At 46.7% G+C, this 22,025-nt stretch overlaps 1 long non-coding RNA gene across 14 annotated transcripts in view; it reads left to right on the forward strand.

Moving 5' to 3' along the window:
- Window positions 1-1,507: 1,507 nt before the first annotated feature.
- Window positions 1,508-22,025, forward strand: part of LOC147007870 (uncharacterized) — a 48,342-nt gene continuing 27,824 nt past the window's right edge. For 2 of the 14 annotated variants that reach the window (XR_015053827.1, XR_015053828.1), the window contains exons 1-5: window positions 1,822-2,636; window positions 10,963-11,097; window positions 16,048-16,246; window positions 16,476-16,626; window positions 21,375-21,436. This is a non-coding gene — a long non-coding RNA (uncharacterized LOC147007870). Of the gene's footprint in view, window positions 2,637-10,962; window positions 11,098-12,742; window positions 12,825-14,261; window positions 14,604-16,047; window positions 16,247-16,475; window positions 16,627-17,053; window positions 17,165-21,374; window positions 21,437-22,025 lie in introns of those variants that run through there. The other 12 variants (XR_015053821.1, XR_015053832.1, XR_015053819.1 and 9 more) reach the window with 12 other exon arrangements.

Raw genomic sequence — 22,025 nt, forward strand, 5'->3', positions numbered from 1 at the left:
ATCAGCAAAGAGATACAGAGGATTTTCCAGAGAGTCGGAGAGATCATTGATCAAAACCAGAAAAAGAACAGGGCCCAGAACACTGCCTTGAGGAACTCCAGCCTGGACAGGAAGAGGGGATGAAATAACTCCATTTATGGACACACGTTGAACGCGACAGGAGAGAAAGTCTGCGAGCCATGAGTGGAGATGGCCTTGGATACCATAGGAAGAGAGTTTGGTAAGCAGGGCAGGGTGTCAGACCATATCGAAGGCACTCGATATGTCAAAAGAGATGGCTCTGATTTCATATCTGGCATTGAGGACCTCCATACATTGTTGGGAGAGCAGAAGCAGCATATCTAGGGTAGAGTGACCTGGTCTGAAACCAAATTGATGATCGGAAATCAAGCCAATGGAGAAGAGGAAGGATTTCATGTCTGAAGCGATGATGGATTCTGTAACTTTGCTGATGATTGGGAGAAGGGTGATTCATCTGGAGTTGCTGGGATCTGTTTTGCACTTTCTTAAGGCCCAGTCACACCTTGACGTTTTAGCCAGCAATGGCAACGTATCAAAATGTATGTAAATCGCTGGCTTATGCTGAACTTTTGATGTTTTTTCTAAAGATTCGGACATATTCATAACGAGTTGGTCGTATGCATAACATATCAGTAACGGACACAGAACGTTTCGTTGTCTGAAAGATAACTTATACCAACGAATGCTTCGCCTGTTGTCGGCGTTCACAACCTATGCGCAACGATAGTCTAACTTATGCATAGCGCGCTGCACGTATCGCCGACGATCACGTGGCGTAGCCTATTAAAAGGCTCCCGCACAATGATTCAAATCATAACCGCCGGAGAAATGGAAGTGTCAACATCGCAGTCACACCTTGGCGATCTTGCCAGCGTATGCCGACCTCTGAAAAATGCGTCAAAAACGCCAGTGCACGTCGAATACGGTATGGGTAAGTTTGGTATACGTGAATAGAACGCTAACGTACGCTATCATACGTTGTAGTAAGTGGAGTACTTCTTGAAATTTTAAACGTGTGAAACATTTTACGACATACTTGCCGTATGCCTCACACGTTCCACATGCGATGGGAATAAGTTGGACGCACGATATGCGATCGTTGGCACACGTCGACAAAAGTTACTTGTAAGTTACTCAGGAGTCGAAACACGTCAAGGTAATGGTTAGCGTCAGTGTTCCAGACTCCCTGGTTTTTTCTTTTATTTTCCTCGGTATGACGGTGATGTTGACACTTCGATTTCTCGTGCGGTGATAATATAATATAATTAATAGGCTGCCGCTCAACGATTTAAATCATAACCGCACTAGAAATCGAAGTGTCAACATCACCGTCATCCCGAAGAAGAAAAAAAAAAAAAACAGGGAGTCCGGAACACTGACGCAAACCATTACCTTGACGTGTTTCGACTTATGAGTAACTTACAAGTAACGTGTGTGGACGTGTGTCAACGAAAGCATAACGTGCCGACAACTTACGGCCAGCGTCGCGGAACTTGTGAGTCATTTGCTGGCATAAGTCGTAAAATTTCAAGCATGCTAAAATTTTAGGACAACCGCAAAGTACAACGATGAAAGCCAGCGTACTCCGACGTATGGCAGTGTTTTTCAGCATGCTCTCAATGTTTCCAAAACTTACCCATAACGTATTCGACGTGTGCCAGCGTTTCAGACAAATTTTTCAAAAATCGGTATGAGCTGGCTAAAACGTCAAGGTGTGACTTGGCCTTGATGGAGAGTTGTAATGTTTGCTGATTTCCAACTCGATGGCAGATGACTTTGATAAAATGAGAGGATGAGTAGAACAGAGAGAGGGTGAGCAAGAGCAGAGGAGCAGGTTTTTAGGACACGTGGGCTGATGCCGTCTGGACCGGTTGCAGAATCTGAGTCGAGGTTTGACAGCAAGCTCTCCACCTTGTCAGGAGAAAAGGACACTGAGTCTATGGATAGCTGGGTGCGGCTGGGTACGGTGGGTAGAGCAAGCGATGGGTTTCGGACACAAGATTTAGAAGCAAACACGGAGGTTAGGCATTCTTCCTTTTCATGTGTAGTGTCAGCTGTGCGTCCATTTGAGGTAAGGGAGGGCTGGAGAGGACACACCAACAGTGAGGTAGAGGGGCAAAATGGAAGGAAACTTTGAGGAACAAAGGACATTCGGAAGAATGACATCAATGTAAGTACGACACAGGTTATGACCAAGAGAGTTATCGGTACCAACTCTCAGTCACAGAAGAATGGTGAGTAGTGGGAGGTTGAGTGGGATACCTGATAACCTGGAAACCTGGAGAGAGGTGTGTTTCGAGAGGGTTAATGAGGTCAGAAAATATCATTAGTGAGGATGGGGAGTGACCTGAGATGGTGGTAAACAGCTGTGTAGAAAATCTGGAGGGTGGAATGAGATTGAAGAGAATGTGGAAGATGGTTCAACAGGTGCCGGTGGTAAAAATGTGGAATGAATGAGTGCTGGAATGGAAGACAGAGGAAAAGGAATGTGAAAGTTGATACTTCTTTTCCCCGGCCATCCCTTCCTTCAACCTCCCTGCAACAATTCTCAAGTGTGCCATTTCTACACATGTCCTTCTGGACGGAAAGACTACCCTCTCTCTCCACAATCCCAGGTACTCCACACATTAAACATCCATCACAGTAATCGGATTTGAGTTTTGCTGTTAATTTAATTTCTTCCTCATTCATTGGTTTTGTGAAAGTTCCTTCCTTGTCCACAAATGGTAGATTATTTACAGAAATCCTTTACATAATGGATTATGGTCGTTTTCTTTCTCTGAAATATTTATACTTCCATTGTTTTTGATTTGTAGAATGCAAAATATTTCAGTCAAAGAAGGCAAACCTTGTTGCGTCAATCGAGGTGTAAGTTGTGTGCATCTTCATCGATTGAGTATGATTTTCGGGTGAGGGTTTTGAGGGACCTTCAAGGGGACAAGACGTGATTTGCGAGGTCTGCTGGAGACAAGCTTTCTGGCTCACATCTTGGCACCTGGAGGAAGGTGTTGACTCATGATTCTTGAATGTGAGAAGGTCCAGAAGTGAGTTCGGGCTGCCACGTGAGTCGTGGTGAAGAGAGGTGTTGAGGAAGTAGAAAGTACCTTTCGTTCTGTTCTATCAACACCTCTCTTCAACACGAACATTCAACTACATGTTCTTCCGAGCATTTTTTGTCGTGATTCTTCATCATTGAGGGATTCGACCACAACCGATATTCAGCCCGATATCTCAAAAAATTTTGGACGGATCTGCACGACAGTTATTGGACAGGTTGAGTTATTGGACAGGGTGACATGGACTAAATGATTCGATTTTGGTGAAGATCCGAATCCGAGAATTTAAATATTTTAAAAAGTGATTCTTCACGCATTGAGAGATTGAGCCAAAAATGATATATCGCATGATATCTCAGAAAGTTTTGGACGAGTTATGGCAAAATTAGGTGGACGAGTTGGTTCGGTGACAAGAACAAGTCGATTCGATTTTGGTTCAGGTCGGAATCCAGATCCGGCCTATCAGTGGGATAAAAAACCGGAAACCGCTCAGCCGAGTGGAGGTATCTACTCCACTGAGTGCCTTCCAATTACCCTCACCGAAGGAGAGGGTGTTGTTTTGGTTCCGTTTGTTTCTTGCGAAATCGAAGATGTTTCAAATATTTTGTCAGTCAATGTTGTTATTCTGTCTGTTGGGTCGCCGAAATAGGTGACCCTTATTGTCAGTAATTCTGTCTGTTTGTTTGGATGTTTGTTCGTTTGTCATCAGCATAATTGGTCGTAAACGTGGGCGGATTTTGACCAAACTCGGGTGGTAGGTACATCTTATGACCGAGTTCTTTGGAAATTGTGATGGTTGCTAGGGACGCTTTCGTTCACTAGCAACAACCGAAAAACCTTCAAAATCGGGACCGTTCACGCGAAATCAATTCCGAAACCCATTATCCCACGTAAGGTTATGAAATTTGGCACGAATGATCTCCAGGTTCCGGTTTTATCAAATATATTCCGGTTTTTGTGATTTATGGAATACTTTACCCGCAGCGCCCCCTACAATGAGGGTATACCCAAAAATTGGCAAAAATTGAAGGCCCCCTCGCGACCAGGTGAGTGCATTGATACGAATGAAACTTTGCAGGTTCATGGTACTCAATGAGTTCTACAACTTTGCCTCAGGACATATTGACCGAGTTCGCTTCAGTCAGGGGTCAAAGGTCAATTCGTGAAAAAATCGATAATATGCGAGAGCTGGAGGTGCCTTCGCACCAAATGCTACTCCTCCTCGGGTTATGGTCGGAAGGTCATGAAAATTCACACTAATCGTCTGGAATACATTTTGCACAAACGATCGAGCCGGATTTTCGATTTAGATATTTGTTCACCCACAACACCCCCTCGAACTTTGGGGATTTCCGATTTCAAACCGCATTTTCGGTACTTTTCATTCAAATTGATACCGAGTAGTTATGAGATGGAACTGGATGAGATTTGATTTGCATAATCTTAAGGTGATTCCCTATCCGCTATATGACATTCATTTTGCTCTATATCTTTTTGTTTCCATGCTCGGCGACCCATCGCCGACGACCGGCTTGTTATTACATTTTGTCTATTTTCTCTGGAACCGCTTGTCGGATTGACACAAATTTTTCACCAGACACGCAACTACTCATGGACAATGTTTTCATGATAATTATGATGTCATGGGTCACGTGGTGTGGCAGTTGGGTTGGAAAAAAAGGATCAACGTTGGACCTTTAATATCTCTGAAACCGCTGCATGGAAAAAGTTGAAACTCGGACCCATCAAGTACTCCCCATGGGGAGGAAGTGATTTTAAAAAAATGATGTCAAAGGTGCCTTCGTTATGACGTCATAATTGCTTACGTCGAACGCTACTTCCGATCAGTATGAACATTTTTGAGGGTCATCTTTGGATAAATTGATCAACACAAAAAATAATTATGACGTCATTCTTCACGTAGTTCGGTCGCCATACATACATATATATATATATATATATATATATATATATATATATATATATATATATATATATATATATATATATTTGTTTAAATTTCAAAAATTTTCTCTGAAACAGCTGAACAGATCGAGAACAATCTTTACAGGTATGACCACCTATCCATGAGGAACGAGAAGTTCCCGTCGGCTGTCACATGGTTTGGCAGCCACATTGGATTTACCCGAAAACCTTTTAAAATTTTCTTCTCCAGAAGGGCTGAACAGATCGAAGGGAAACTTCACACACGTTTCCCGGGCCTTGGGAATACCAGCGTGTTCATGAATAATTTATTGGTCACATGGTTTGGCAGCCGAATTGGATCGAAGGAAAATATTAAGAAAAATTATTTATCTTGAACAGCTTCATCGATTGACTTGAAATTTCACAATTATGATCTCGTGGTGAATGGGGGAATATATTGTTGTAGATTTCAGCCCGTCCGGCGTAAGGACGACCACCTTAGCCCAATAGCAGCCGCACGCACGCCCACCAAACGAGCAATCCAGTCGTAGCTTCCGGATCAACGCCGAAACCCAGCTACGTGTGTTTTTAACACACCATAAACCAGCCAAATCTTCTGTCCACGCACTACAGGGTCGATTGCCGAATTGTCGATGTACCTAATTATTCGCACGGACAAAAGTGCCGGGAGTTTATACCTCAACGGGACCTGCACGAAAACGAGCTGCTTTCGCAGCTCGTTCCGTATGCGATTGCCGAGCGGTTTTATATCGCCAAGCCCCGTCGGACCAGATGTGCGTTTTATCGGCTTATAATCAGCCAGCTAATATCCCAAACGCAATTATGGCAGTCAATGGAAGAAGGGACGCAACGAGCAGGTGAACATTCGAACAATGGGGGTATTTATTTTCAATGCACATATGTAATGAATGGGGGGATGGCGACAAGACACGAGCAAAATCCTACAGCCGATGTCTATTTATTATGTACATGCACTTAATCAGTTTGTTACTTATGGACAAGGCGCCACAGATTTTCATGCAAAACCCCAGAAAGAAAGAACAGGCTTGTCAGCCTTTATTATTGCTTGGAGCCGGGATGACCGAAGGGGCTCCGAGAGATCGAGCGGGCTACCTGGCCACCCTCGTGGTGACTCGCTGGTTCCTGGTTCGGCGACCCTCGAAGTCTGTGCCCGGACCCACAAGTTCCGACTGGCTCCCTTGGTCTTCCGGCCTCCACTGCGGCCTGGTCTAGCCGACGACGCGTTGGAGGAGTGAATGGCTCTTGACTCAGGCCTCCTGGTCGTGCTGGTGAACCCCCAGCGAACCAACTGCCCGAACTCCGAACTCTCCAGCTCCCAACGGGGCGTCTCTCCACTCCCACCGCCGACTGCAAGCCACGAAGTCCAGCGCCCAACTCAAGCGTTCTCCCCAACTCTCCGGACTCCAACACTCCGAACTCAACTCAACTCAACTCAACTGGACTCCAGGCTCCAAACTCAACTGGATTCCAGGCTCCAAACTCAACTGGACTCCAGGCTCCAAACTCAACTGGATTCCAGGCTCTAAACTCAACTGGACTCCAGGCTTCAAACTCAACTGGCTTCTCGGCGTTTTAGCACGGCTTTTTATCGGGTTCGGCGGGGGGGGGGGGGTGCTTGCTCTTTCACCTTCGACCCTTCACCCCGGCTGGCTACGCCCCCTCTCGCCGTTTTGATCCGTTTTGCAAGTCATGCTTGCACACGGACATGGTAGAAATCACCGGCCTCACGCGGACGTGGTGGAGATCACCGTAAAACGCGGCCGTGGATTATCGTTGTTATTGTTGTTGTTATTGTTGTTGTTAAAATAAAAGATAGAGACAGAATAACGGCTAACTGAAGATGCACAACCCGGCACCCGAATAATTCCCATGATACATTGGTGGGGAAATCTAAAATGAAACACACTTACCGAAATAACTGACCTCTGGGGAACCTGAATGGTGATCTGTGAATTTCCACAACCGTAACAATATTGTTACGTTTGAGGGGGGGGGGTATGCATTCAAAGGGTAATTAGGATGTTTAATTAGGTATGCCATGCTGTTCGAGTTTACCAGGATCTCGATGTAATAAGTAGCAATTCAGTGGTGATAAGTTGTCTAGTAAATGTTCATTTCTTCAAGGGGGAAATGATAATTGTAACGTAATTAGATAGGGACACGGGATAGGGTAAGTGTGTCTGCGTAAACCCCTTTTAGTAGTCCCTGGAGGCTGGCCGTGACGTCACAGGACAGGGCTGCGGATGGCTCCGCCCCGTGATCACGATTGGCGGAAGGCGACGGCGGTGGGCCAATAAAACGGCTCGATTGGAAGTGACGAGGACGGGAGGATAAAAAGGTTCTGTTCGGGGTCGAAAAGAAAAGAGGAAGAAGATCGGGACAAAAAGATCGTGTTTTTAGGGTGTGGAGGCTGTTGCGCGGGAATCATACTTGTTGTTGTGCTGATTCGATCGTGTTCTTCATCGTGTCTTGGAGCCTTGCTGAGCCTCGTGCCTCACCTTGGTTGGCTCTGGGGTTCTACTGACTCGCAGTACGGGGTCGAACGGCGGGCGGACCTGCCTCCTCTCCTGCTCGCAATTTGGCGCCAGAACTGGTTCCCTGGTGGCTGTGAGCGGACTTGGGCCAGGACCAGGAGGTCGACAGCACCACGGTTTCTCCTGTCCCCCCCCCCATGACGAGAGCAAGGCCAGCTCGTCCGACGCTGATCCAGGGACAGTTGCGTCCACACCACGGTCCAGCCTGACCACCAGAAGGAGCTACGTTTTGTGTGTGTGTGTGTGTGTGTGTGTGTGTGTGTGTGTGTGTGTGTGTGTGTGTGTGTGTGTGTGTGTGTGTGTGTGTGTGTGTGTGTGTGTGTACTTGGCGCCTTAGAGGGTTTGAGAATTGTATATTCATTGGAATTGTCTGTGTTTTTCCCCACGCCCGATCCCACACCATCCCGTCGAATCGCCCCGGATCCCTTTTCTTGCCGAGTCTTGTAATTTCTGGTTAATAATAAAAACAAATAAACATCATCAACTCAGTGAAAAGTGACTCGTGCCACCTTCCTCGTCCCGTTTGCGGAAGAGCGATTAGAACCGCCATGTTTGGGTTATAAATAAAGAAACCGCCTCCATCGTTTCGGCTCATTCTACGTTGGCGGGACTGTTCAAGTCCCGTGGACGTAACAATATGTTACAAATTTCAACTTGATTGGACGCAGCGTCTGGCAGCCAGAATATATATATATTTTTTGAATCTGCGTTCTTTTGAAATTTTTATTTATTTAATAAGGCTCACTTGGTTGCATCTGGATGGGTTTGAGGGTGACGGAACAGCAATTGAAACCCCAGTCCTTACCAGGTTCCTCCTGATGACTTCAATCTCTGTTTTTTTTTTTTTTGCTTGTTCGAGTTCCTTCTGTTGACTCCAATGCAGTTCCTATTTTATTTGGTCTTCCGTTTGATTTGAATTTCATTTTTTGTAATTACAAATTTGGCACCAGAAGAGTTGGCTCGCACCAAGTCCTATAACCCCGACAATATACCCCATCCACTCTCTTCTGCACTTCTTTTACCTCCCCTCTAATTTCATCCCCTTCGCTCCCCTCTCCTCCACCCCTTCCCACCCCTCCTCTTCCCACCCCTACCCTCCCACACAATAGTCCAGGCCCTGGCATAGAACCCCGTATACATTGATGACCGCATCGACTTTGACAGTTGATTTGAGTATGGAATATCTCCAGTTTCAAGAATCTACGAGGTGGAATTCTGAAATTTGCAGCAAAATCTGGAAAACAGCCATTTTCCAAAATGGCCGCCACCAGGTCAGCGCCAAAAAAGAAATGCATATAACTTCTGATAAGAACGTAGTCGGACGATTTTGGTGTCTAATATATGGTTTTTAGGAACGCCCGACAAAGTGGTGGTGTCAAATAGCATTTGAGACGTTGCCCAGTTGCCAAAATCCAAGATGGCTGCCACCCAAAATCCATCAAACATGAAAATGTGTATAACTTTTGATAGGAATGTCGTAGAAGGACGAATGTCGTGTCGATTATGGCGTTTTCAGTTATGCCCGACACAGTCTTGGCGCCAAAAAAACATTTTTGATGTTTCTCAGTTACCGAACACCAAGATGGCCGCCAAACTAAATTCGTCAAACCTGAAAACGTGCGTGACTTTTAACAGAAATGGTGTCTGGTGTGGCCATATTGACAGTCCCGAGGTAACAGTATTATATTTAACATTATCTAGTTTGCCAAAATCCAGCATGACCGCCAATCAAGTATGGCAAACAATCAAATCAGTAAAATAAGATACACACAAAGTTTTATAGAAGTATGACAAACATTTATCGAGGGCGAGTACAGCTTCTTAATATTTAATAACAATACTGAGAGAAAAACATTGCAGAATAATATTACACTGTACAGTCATTGCCTGTCGTGGTATGAATATGAGTTCAATCACAGAGAGTGGCAAGTTAGACATTGATAAACCAATTAGTTCTTACGTCCCATCCTGACGTCCCAAGAGGATGCCATTATCCATGACCCAGCCGTAATTCGTCGGATCTGGAGCTGAATGGGGGTCACCAAGAAGGCAAAGGACATTACGCACAACAAAAAAGCTCTCTGGATATGGCCACGAATGACACTTGATGTGGGGGGTAGGGCTTCCAAGGGCTTCGGCGTCGTAGCTCGAATATGGCACTCCACTCGAAGCTGGTCGAAGGTCCGAGATTCTGGCTTGGACTTTGCACCAGCCCACACATGAACGAGATACTCCTCAGCCTTCTGCATGACCTCTTCAGTCAACTGATTTGACTCTGCAAAATCGGCAAGGAACTTCTGTGGTTCACATGAGAGAGACGTGTGTTTTGTGCCAATCTTACGAAGCGAATCATCGCCAGTGAGGACATGCGCCTTCACTATGACCCTGCACAGTCCCACTCCCAACTTATCTGCGAGAACATGCAGTGGTATACAACGCCTATGCTCACCGGAGCCAAACTCTACCCACAACTGTTGAAGACCCCTCTCTCGCATTTGAGAGATAAAGCGAAGTAAATACACCATTGTGTCAGTATCATTAGAGATCACGAGCAGCCGACTACTCCCGCGATCTACCTCCCATGCACAGTGAAGAACTAAGCGATCATCAGCTTCTTCCACACGACATGTCAAAGTCTCGATAGATTCACAGGTTTCGGCAGACGGTAGAGTTGACGATCTGCCTGTACACAGCAACTGTGCTGGCACAACTTCCTCATCTGTGATACATCCGCTGAGCACGACGGGCAGCTTGACTCACAGAGGAGTTGATGCCAGCTGGCGGGCCAGCTGCTGCAACTTGGTTTTATTGGACGGCGATGTCCAGAACTTCTCAAGTTGCTGTGGTATTGGAACATCAACAGTGAGCTCAATGAGGTCAACAGACCCCACTAAGCCAGCATGACGGAACCTTTCTCCAGCTTTAACGGATGACTCCAGGTAGCTGTCAAATACGACGTGGAGGCTGGTCCTGGAGCAAATTGAGCGGCCCGCAGATAGATCGAAGGATGCGAAGTTTGGAAATGACCGAATTTTAGACATGAAGTCTAAGATAACGGATATCTTAGACCCCCCCGCCCCCCCCGGGAAAATACATGTCTTCAACCGTTAAATACTTCTCCAGATCAGCAATCAGTGCACTTTCGTCAGGTTTGGAGGGGAGGTCACCTTCAAATATTGTCGAAATGGGGATGATATCATGGCCATAGATAGAGTCGAGTGTCATGCCCCGCTCTTTCACGATCTCAATATCACGCTGAGCTGCCGCTATCATCTTGGGTGACACAGTTACAGGAGCTGTAGTCGTCGCAGAGGGTGGTTTGTAGTCCATTTGCGCCAGGTGTTTTTTGATATGGTGACCGATAATTTTTTTTTCTTCTCCAGGAACCGCTCTTTCCGAAATTCTTTGACCAGTCGATCTCCGTTCTGTTGCACCTGAAGCAGCCGCACTGCCACTTCATCATCTGCCAACTGTTTGGTGATGAGGTTATGGAGCTTGATGCCTGGAGCCTCGATGATGTAAGGATTGCCCCTATCTCTCACAAAGTCCAGAAGCCTTGCCACGTTTTCGTTGAGCTGAGCAGCTTTGCATAATTGACAAAATAGACACCAAAATTGTCCTTCTACTACATTCCATTCAAAAGTTATAAACATTTTCATGCTTTACGGATTTTGAGTGTCGGCCATCTTGGATTTCGGTAACTGGGCAACTTCTAAAATGCTTTTTGACGCCACCATTGTGTCGGGCATCCCTGAAAACCCCAGAATTGACACCACAACCGTTCTTCTACTACATTCCTATCAAAAGTTATCCAGATTTTCATGTTTTATCGATTTTGGGTGGCGGCCATGTTTGATTTCGGTAAATGGGCAACGTCTAAAATGCTTTTTGACGCCACCACTGTGTTGGGCATACCTAAAAACCCTATCATAGACGCAAAAATCGTCCTTCTACTACGTTCCTATCAGAAGTTATATGCATTTCTTTTTTGGTGCTGGCCTGATGGCGGCCATGTTGGAAAATGGCTGTTTTCCGGATTTTGCTACAAATTTCAGAATTCCACCTCATAGATTCTTGAAGCTGGAGGTATTCCATACTCAAATCAACTGTCAAAGTCTATGCGGTCAGAAATGTATACGGGGTGCTATGCCAGGGCCAGGACTACAATCCCCCTGGGCCTGGTTGCTCAAAGCATCGTTAAACCTATCATTAGCCTAACGATCGATTAAAACTATCGTTAAATTAACGATAGGTTTAATGCTGTTGCTCAAAGCTATCGTTAACTTAAACGATCGATTAAATCCCTCTTCACCTTTGAGCAACACTGTAAAATCCTGTCATTTGCTAATCTATCGTTAAGGAATTTAATGATCGTTTAAGCCAAATCGATCATTAAATTTCATGATGCTTTAAGCAACCGGGCCCTGGTTGTTTGTTATTGTCTTTCTGTTTCATTTTATTCTGTCCCCTTCTTTTATCTCTGAGAGAGAGGGAGAGAGAGAGAGAGAGACAGGGAGAGAGAGAGAGAGACAGGGAGAGAGAGAGAGAGAGAGAGAGAGAGAGAGAGAGAGAGAGAGAGAGAGAGAGAGAGAGAGAGAGAGAGAGAGAGAGAGAGAGAGAGAGAGAGAGAGAGAGAGAGAGACCGAGAGAGAGAGAGACCGAGAGAGAGAGAGACAGAGAGAGAGAGAGAGACAGAGACAGAGAGAGAGAGAGAGAGAGAGAGAGAGAGAGAGAGAGAGAGAGAGAGAGAGAGAGAGAGAGAGAGAGAGAGAGAGAGAGAGAAACAGAGAGTGAGACCGAGAGAGAGAGACTGAGAGAGAGAGAGAGAGAGAGAGAGAGAGAGAGAGAGAGAGAGAGAGAGAGAGAGAGAGAGAGAGAGAGAGAGAGCGCCCACAGATCAGGGTGAAGCAGAGGGGTGAGTTTTCCATTGGCACTCTAATGCCTTGTTCTTCATTGCCCGGCCTGCGAGCCACTGGCAGTACCTGGTGGCCGAAAGTGCGCCCGATAATAAATAAATGTGAAAACACCCCATCAGAATCCGCCAGAAACGCTGTCAAATTGACCCATTGAAAAATGAGGAATGAACGAGTGCTGGAATCGACAGACGGAGATGACGGAGTGTGAAAGTTGATACTCCATCATCCCAGCTATCTATTCCTTCACCCGACCTGCAACAATTCTCAGGTGTGCCATTTCTACACATTTCCTTCTGGACAGAAAGACTACTCTCTCTCCACAATCCCAGGTACTCCACACATCAAACATCCATCACAATAATCGTGTTTGAGTTTTGCTGTATATTAAATTTGTTCCTCTTTCATTTATTTTATGAAAGTTCCTTCCTTGTCCACAACTGGTAGATATTGACAAAAATCCTTTATATTGTTGCAAATTCGCGCCCGCCGGCGTGCGAGCGGCCACGTGACTCGAATCGCGGCACGTTGCCCACCGGACGGACAATTCTGTCGTGACCCTCTCGGACACACGCCGGGATCTAGTCACGGGTGGGCCTTTCGGCCTCACCACGATCATGCCAATCGGCCCCCCGCGTGGAATAGGGTTGTTCGCCAAATTCGACCTCCCTAAGTACCCACGCGGAGGGTAGACCGGGCGATCGCACCTCGCCGCAGGTTGACTCCGGACACGGGCCGCTTAAGCGACCGGTTCCGTACTAGCGGGATAACCGAGCGGTGTTATCGTCGGCCTCGACGGTTCCGATTAATTATCGGGTGTATTAAGCCCACTACCAACCCTTTACGTGAAGCAAGATGGAGATTCAATGAAAGAAAAGACGAAGCGAAACGGGAAAAACAGTTCAACATAATTCACATTTATTCCGTGGCACACGGAGAGCACACATGTACAATTACAACAATTATGCACCAAAAGCAGATGTTACAAAAGAAACACAACAATGCAGATGTCCTACCGACTATGCGAGGACACGGCAACACTTACACAGTTTTACTTTACAGACGGCGCCGACAACACATTTACTCAAAAGCAAAAGAAAAGGGCCACCCTCAAAGACAAGGGGGCAGACGGGGCCTGTGGGCCGCGAGACCGGGTGGATCCTACCCGTGTCTTGTGATTAGCCGCAAATGTCGCGGCGCCCCGACTCTGCGCTCCTTCGTGGGTTTCCTTGCCACTGCTTGGAGTGGGGTGGGAACGGGGCCCCCTTTTCGCACTATCTCAGCGCGGGGGGGGGGGGGAGGGGGGGAATTGTTGATGCTCTGGGGAAAGAGGATAGCTGGCTTGCTTGGGTCCCGCGACGAGCGACTCCACTGCGACCTCGTCGCCGACCGCCGTCTTCCTTGCCTCGGACCCGAGCTATCCGGTCCCCCTCCCCAATTCTCCTCAGCCGACTGCAGCAAACCACCTCGACCGCGCTCCAGGCTTCAGGCTTCCCCTCTCTGCAGCTCCCCGACAGACTCCGAACCCCGACAGACTGCCACTCTCCAGACCCGACTTGACTCACGGCTCCACAGACTGCTCCTCTCCAGACCCGACTTGACTGCCTCGACCTTTTCTCCAACTCTGACTGCCTCCAACTCCCTCCGACCCAAAACTGACTCAATTCGCTTCCCGCTTTATAGTCCGGCAGGAGAACCCATATGCAAATTTCTGGATCAGTACGAGCTCGGGGGTGGAGCCACGCTCGCCCATTGGACGGAGAAAAAGGGGCGTGAGTCTCCCCTGATCCTCGAATTTGCATATATCGATTCTACACCGACGCGCCTGCAGGCAAGGCCAAACCGCCACGCGCTTGCTGATTGGACGGATCAGAAGTGGGCGTGTATCATTCCTGATCCGACTTCTCCTCGGAAAGGCCGCTATTTGCACCCGCGGCTCGGCGCGCGTCCCGCACGAGGCCAGGACAGCCTGACGCTCGGTGCCCACAAGCGGTGCGGGAATGGCCGCAGAAGGAGAGGCGAAGGTGGTGGAGGGTTTAAAGTGCTGGTCCATGGCCATGGCGACGTTTGGAATGGCGGTGATGCGATGTTTGCGGGAGCGAGTTGTGAAGGTAAAGGTCGTGGCTGTTGGCGTTGTTGTTGTTGTGAAGCGGCGTTGCGGTTGGTGGTTGTTGTGTGATGGCGGTTGAGACGTGGTTGGTTCAAAATAAAGATAGAACAGAAAAACGGCTATCTTAAAGGGTTGCAGCCCGAATGAATCACATTTATTCCCTCTAAACAACGGGTTTGGGGCTAACTACACATGTACTTACAGAGATATCTCACCTACGGGACCTGAATGGTGGTTTGTGAATTTCCTCAACCGCAAAAATTTCATGGATTATGGTCATTTCTTTCTCTGAAATATTTATACTTCCATTGTTTTTGATTTGTAGAATGCAAAATATTTCAGTCGAAGAAGGCAAACCTTGTTGCGTCAATCGAGGTGTAAGTTGTGTGCGTCTTCATCGATTGAGTATGATTTTCGGGTGAGGGTTTTGAGGGACCTTCAAGGGGACAAGACTTCATTTGCGAGGTCTGCTGGAGGCAGGATTTCTAGCTCACATCTTGGCACCTGGAGGAAGGTGTCGACTCATGATTCTTGAATGTGAGAAGGTCGAGTAGTGAGGTCGGGCTGCCACGTGAGTCATGGTGAAGAGAGGAGTTGAGGAATTGAAAGTACCTCTCGTTCAAATACTTCAAACTCCTCTCTTCAACACGAACATTCAACTACATTTTCTTCGGAGGATTTTTTGTCGTTCTTCTTCATCATTGAGGGACACGACCACAACCGATATACAGCCCGATATCTCAAAAAATTATGGACGGATATGCACGACATTTATTGGACAGGTTGGGTGGGTGACAAGGACGAAATGATTCGATTTTGGTGAAGATCCGGATCCGAGAATTTAAATATTTTAAGTGATGATTCTTCACGCATTGAGAGATTGGGCCAAAAATTATATATCGCACGATATCTCAGAAAGTTGTGGATGAGTTTTGGCAAAATGAGCTGGATGAATTGGTGACGTGACAAGAACAAGTCGATTCGATTTTGGTCCCGAAGGGTCCTGAATTAACTATTTCCTCTAAACTTGATGGAATCAATTGGAACTTGCACAGAAACAATGTCGGGGTTCCCTCATTAATCCCTGAAAGTTTCAGCTTCCTCAGTCAAATCCTCCCAGAGGAGTAGATGATACATTCCCACATCCCCCACATTCCCACATTCCCACATACCCACATCCCCCACATACCCATATATAACTCCGTTATGGAGGGAAGATTGTTGATAAATACAAATACAGAAAATAAAGAACGTTGATTCTTATCGAAGGAATAATCATCGACGAACTCGGACTCGATTTTCCACTTTCACAACACAATCTGAAACACAAACAATCCGTTAAAACGAAACGTTCAATCTTTGTATTTATTTTAAATCATGGACACGTGATATGGCGAGAACCAATCAGACACCGCGATCTCGTGGTTCGCTTTTTCCCCAAACAGCTCGCGCTCTTCACTCGGTTACCATAGCGTACCGTCCTTCACCCGACACGACGTGGGGTCCACCATGACCCGAGATCTTAAAGCGAACACCCAGGGATCCACGAGCGGCTCCCATGGAGGATACGTGGTCGGTCCTGGAGGTTCTCCGGATGACCGCGGGTCCATGGACGGTTCACCCGAGGACAGGGGTCCAGACCAGGTACGTGATGTTCACTCCGTACCGAGAACTTGTGTTTCCCGTGCTGAACCGTGCTGTGTACTAACACAGGGACTTATTGATTTAGTGAATGTCACAACGTGCAGAGCTGACCTGTAATTGAATGTAAATGTGAATCCCATCCATGACATGTTATCCTCCCTCTTGAACAACTGTGACATCATTTTTCACCTCTTCACTTCATTCATCATTCTATTTCTCTTTTCTCTAGTTCACACCTAATCAGACGATGATTTACTTTTGATGATGGGCCTCTGCACCGGCACACAATGGCCTCTTCTTGAAGGCATTCAATGGGATCTTTAACCTCGAGGAATCACTGGATGAGAAGACAAGCGACTTCCCTTTGCTTTCAGACGAAGGTATGCTCACTGATGCAGCACCACGATGGCAGTTTTCGCTCGTCCTGTTCCAACCTTAAGGCCAAATTATGTTCAGAATTGTATTTTAATGTGTTACGATTTGGTTTTATGTCAGTGAAGAGCACGACAGATGCGATGTTTGCTTTGAGAGTTGATGGAGAAGTTTAGGGAAGGTCAGAAGGAGTTGCACTGTGTATTTGTGGATTTAGAGAAAGCTTATGACAGGGTGCCAAGAGAAGAGTTGTGGTATTGTATGAGGAAGTCGGGAGTGGTGGAGAAGTATGTGAGGGTGGTGCAGTATATGTATGAGGACAGTGTGAGAGAGGTGAGGTGTGTGCTTGGAATGACGGACTGGTTTAAGGTGGAGGTGGGATTGCATCAAGGATCGACTCTGAGCCCTTTTTCTGTTTGCAATGGTGATGGACAGGTTGACGGACGAGATCAGACAGGAGTCTCCATGGACTGTGATGTTTGCGGATGGCATCGTGATCTGTCGTGAGAGGAGGAAGCAGAATGAGGCGAGCCTCGAGAGGTGGAGGTACTCACTGGAGAGAAGGGGAATGATAGTCAGTCGGAGTAAGACGGAGTACATGTGCGTAAATGAGAGGGAGGGTGGTGGTCTGGTGCGGTTGCAAGGAGTTGAGGTGGGGAAGGTGGATGGGTTTAAATACTTGGGATCAACTGTCCAAAGTAACGGAGAGTGCGGTTGAGAAGTGAAAAAGAGAGTGCAGGCAGGATGGAGTGGGTGGAGAAGAGTTTCAGGAGTGATTTGTGATAGAAGGGTATCTGCAAGAGTGAAAGGGAAAGTATACAAGACGGCAGTGAGACCAGCTACGTTGTATGGTTTAGAGGAGGTGGCGATGACAAAAAGACAGGAGGAGGAGCTGGAGGTGGCAGAGTTGAAGATGCTGCGATTCTCGTTGGGAGTGACGATGATGGACAGGATTGGAAATGAGTATTTTGGAGGGACAGCGCAGGTTGGACGGTTTGGAGACAAAGTGAGAGAGGCGAGATTGAGATGGTTTGGACATGTGCACAGGAAGGAAGCGGAGTATATCGGGAGAAGGATGCTGAGGATGGAGCCGCCAGATAGGAGGAGAAGAGGAAGGCCAAAGAGGAGGTTTATGGATGTGGTGAGGGCGGACATGCGGGTGGTTGATGTGACAATGGAAGATGTGGAGGACGGAGCGAAATTGAGACGAATGATCCACTGTGGCGACCCCTAACGGGAGCACCCAAAAGAAGAAGAAGAAGGTGGATGAACACGGGAGAGAAGGATCGATGGGAGATGTGGGAGAGACAGGAGATAAGGATTATTTTACAGAAGAAAAGATCGTGATTTTCGATGGAGGAAGATCAGAGATGGTGGTGAACAGCTGTTTTGAAGACCTGGAGCAAAGAATGGGATTGAAGAGAGTTAGGGAGTTTGTTCCTTAGGTGGGGAACAAGAGGAATGAAAGAGTGAAGGTGAGCAGGGATTGTAAATTTTGGTAGTTTTACCAGAAAGGAGTTGCTGGCGGACCTAAAGTGCCGCATGAAAAATAGGTGGGGGGGGATGGGGGACATCTCACACACAGCAGAGGCCGAAGAGGAGACGGTAGAAGACAGAAAGACCATCGACCTGCCTGCCGTGAGAGAGTGAGAGTGACAAAGACTCAGTCTCATAGTGGGAGATACCAATGATCAGAAATACCTTGGTTTCCACAGCGTGAAGCCGAGAAAGGTGAGAGGCAGGAGCACCAGCCAAGACGGCAGAACTGCACTCCATCAGGCTGCGGACGAAAGCTTCATGTGTCATCAGGAGCTCAGGTGGGGCAAGGAAGGACTTTGCACGACGGAGGATTCCCAGTCGGCGACTGGCTTTGGAGGCGAGGTTTGAAATCTGGCTTTAACAGTAAAGATCATGGCAGATAGTGAGACCCAGAAGCTTCAATGAAAGGATTTATTCCGGAGGATTGTTGAGAAAGTACACAGCACGGAAATGAAGTGGGGAGGGTGGTGGGGAGGGTTCCAGACGATTCTTTTGGAGAAACACAGTGAGAGTGTGAGATGTGTCAGGATTGAAAGACATGTTCCATGTGTTGGAACAGTTTGTGATTTTATCCTGATCTGCAGTGAGCAAAGAACCTGCTGCTTGCCTGTGTGAGGGATGACAGATGGTACGGCAGAGGGTGGAGTCATCAGCAAAGAGATACAGAGGATTTTCCAGAGAGTCGGAGAGATCATTGATGAAAACCAGAAAACGAACAGGGCCCAGAACACTGACTTGAGGAACTCCAGCCTGCACAGGAAGAGGGGATGAAATAACTCCATTTATGGACACACGTTGAACGCGACAGGAGAGAAAGTCTGCAAGCCATGAGTGGAGATGGCCTTGGATACCATAGGAAGAGAGTTTGGTGAGCAGGGCAGGGTGTCAGACCATATCGAAGGCACTCGATATGTCAAAAGAGATAGCTCTGATTTCATATCTGGCATTGAGGACCTCCATACATTGTTGGGAGAGCAGAAGCATCATATCCAGGGAAGAGTGACCTGGTCAGAAACCAATTTGATGATCGGAAATCAAGCCAATGGAGAAGAGGAAGGATTTCATGTCTGAAGCGATGATGGATTCCGTAACTTTGCTGATGATTGGGAGAAGGGTGATTCATCTGGAGTTGCTGGGATCTGTTTTTGCACCTTCTTAAGGCCCAGTCACACCTTGACGTTTTTGCCAGCAATGGCAACGTATCAAAATGTATGTAAAACGCTGGCGTTCGCTGAACTTTTGATGTTTTTTTTTTAAGATTCGGACATATTCAAAAGGAGTTGGTCATATGCATAACATATTAGGAACGGACACAGAACGTTTCGTTGTCTTATAGATAACTTATACCAACGAATGTTTCGCCTGTTGTCGGCGTTCACAACCTATGCCCAACGATAGTCCAACTTATGCATAGCGCTGCACGTATCGCCGACGATCACGTGGCGTAGCCTATTAAAAGGCTGCCGCACAATGATTCAAATCATAACCGCCGGAGAAATGGAAGTGTCAACATCGCAGTCACACCTTGGCGATCTTGCCAGCGTATGCCGACCTCTGAAAAATGCGTCGAAAACGCCAGTGCACGTCGAATACGGAATGGGTAAGTTTGGTATACGTGAATAGAACGCTAAAGTACGCTATCGTACGTTGTAGTAAGTGGAGTACTTCTTGAAATTTTAAACGTGTGAAACATTTTACGACATACTTGCCGTATGCCTCACACGTTCCACATGCGATGGGAATAAGTTGGACGCACGATATGCGATCGTTGGCACACGTCGATAAAAGTTACTTGTAAGTTACTCAGGAGTCGAAACACGTCAAGGTAATGGTTAGCGTCAGTGTTCCAGACTCCCTGGTTTTTTCTTTTATTTTCCTCGGTATGACGGTGATGTTGACACTTCGATTTCTCGTGCGGTGATAATATAATATAATTAATAGGCTGCCGCTCAACGATTTAAATCATAACCGCACTAGAAATCGAAGTGTCAACATCACCGTCATCCCGAAGAAGAAAAAAAAAAACAGGGAGTCCGGAACACTGACGCAAACCATTACCTTGACGTGTTTCGACTTATGAGTAACTTACAAGTAACGTGTGTGGACGTGTGTCAACGAAAGCATAACGTGCCGACAACTTACGGCCAGCGTCGCGGAACTTGTGAGTCATTTGCTGGCATAAGTCGTAAAATTTCAAGCATGCTAAAATTTTAGGACAACCGCAAAGTACAACGATGAAAGCCAGCGTACTCCGACGTATGGCAGTGTTTTTCAGCATGCTCTCAATGTTTCCAAAACTTACCCATAACGTATTCGACGTGTGCCAGCGTTTCAGACAAATTTTTCAAAAATCGGTATGAGCTGGCTAAAACGTCAAGGTGTGACTTGGCCTTGATGGAGAGTTGTAATGTTTGCTGATTTCCAACTCGATGGCAGATGACTGATCAAATGAGAGGATGAGTAGAACAGAGAGAGGGTGAGCAAGAGCAGAGGAGCAGGTTTTTAGGACACGTGGGCTGATGCCGTCTGGACCGGTTGCAGAATCTGAGTCGAGGTTTGACAGCAAGCTCTCCACCTTGTCAGGAGAAAAGGACACTGAGTCTATGGATAGCTGGGTGCGGCTGGGTACGGTGGGTAGAGCAAGCGATGGGTTTCGGACACAAGATTTAGAAGCAAACACGGAGGTTAGGCATTCTTCCTTTTCATGTGTAGTGTCAGCTGTGCGTCCATTTGAGGTAAGGGAGGGCTGGAGAGGACACACCAACAGTGAGGTAGAGGGGCAAAATGGAAGGAAACTTTGAGGAACAAAGGACATTCGGAAGAATGACATCAATGTAAGTACGACACAGGTTATGACCAAGAGAGTTATCGGTACCAACTCTCAGTCACAGAAGAATGGTGAGTAGTGGGAGGTTGAGTGGGATACCTGATAACCTGGAAACCTGGAGAGAGGTGTGTTTCGAGAGGGTTAATGAGGTCAGAAAATATCATTAGTGAGGATGGGGAGTGACCTGAGATGGTGGTAAACAGCTGTGTAGAAAATCTGGAGGGTGGAATGAGATTGAAGAGAATGTGGAAGATGGTTCAACAGGTGCCGGTGGTAAAAATGTGGAATGAATGAGTGCTGGAATGGAAGACAGAGGAAAAGGAATGTGAAAGTTGATACTTCTTTTCCCCGGCCATCCCTTCCTTCAACCTCCCTGCAACAATTCTCAAGTGTGCCATTTCTACACATGTCCTTCTGGACGGAAAGACTACCCTCTCTCTCCACAATCCCAGGTTACTCCACACATTAAACATCCATCACAGTAATCGGATTTGAGTTTTGCTGTTAATTTAATTTCTTCCTCATTCATTGGTTTTGTGAAAGTTCCTTCCTTGTCCACAAATGGTAGATTATTTACAGAAATCCTTTACATAATGGATTATGGTCGTTTTCTTTCTCTGAAATATTTATACTTCCATTGTTTTTGATTTGTAGAATGCAAAATATTTCAGTCAAAGAAGGCAAACCTTGTTGCGTCAATCGAGGTGTAAGTTGTGTGCATCTTCATCGATTGAGTATGATTTTCGGGTGAGGGTTTTGAGGGACCTTCAAGGGGACAAGACGTGATTTGCGAGGTCTACTGGAGACAAGCTTTCTGGCTCACATCTTGGCACCTGGAGGAAGGTGTTGACTCATGATTCTTGAATGTGAGAAGGTCCAGAAGTGAGTTCGGGCTGCCACGTGAGTCGTGGTGAAGAGAGGTGTTGAGGAAGTAGAAAGTACCTTTCGTTCTGTTCTATCAACGCCTCTCTTCAACACGAACATTCAACTACATGTTCTTCCGAGCATTTTTTGTCGTGATTCTTCATCATTGAGGGATTC

Source organism: Eptatretus burgeri, chromosome 24 (assembly GCF_056783735.1).
Source record: "Eptatretus burgeri isolate ZD-2024b chromosome 24, Ebu_testis_v1, whole genome shotgun sequence".
NCBI lineage: Eukaryota > Metazoa > Chordata > Myxini > Myxiniformes > Myxinidae > Eptatretus > Eptatretus burgeri.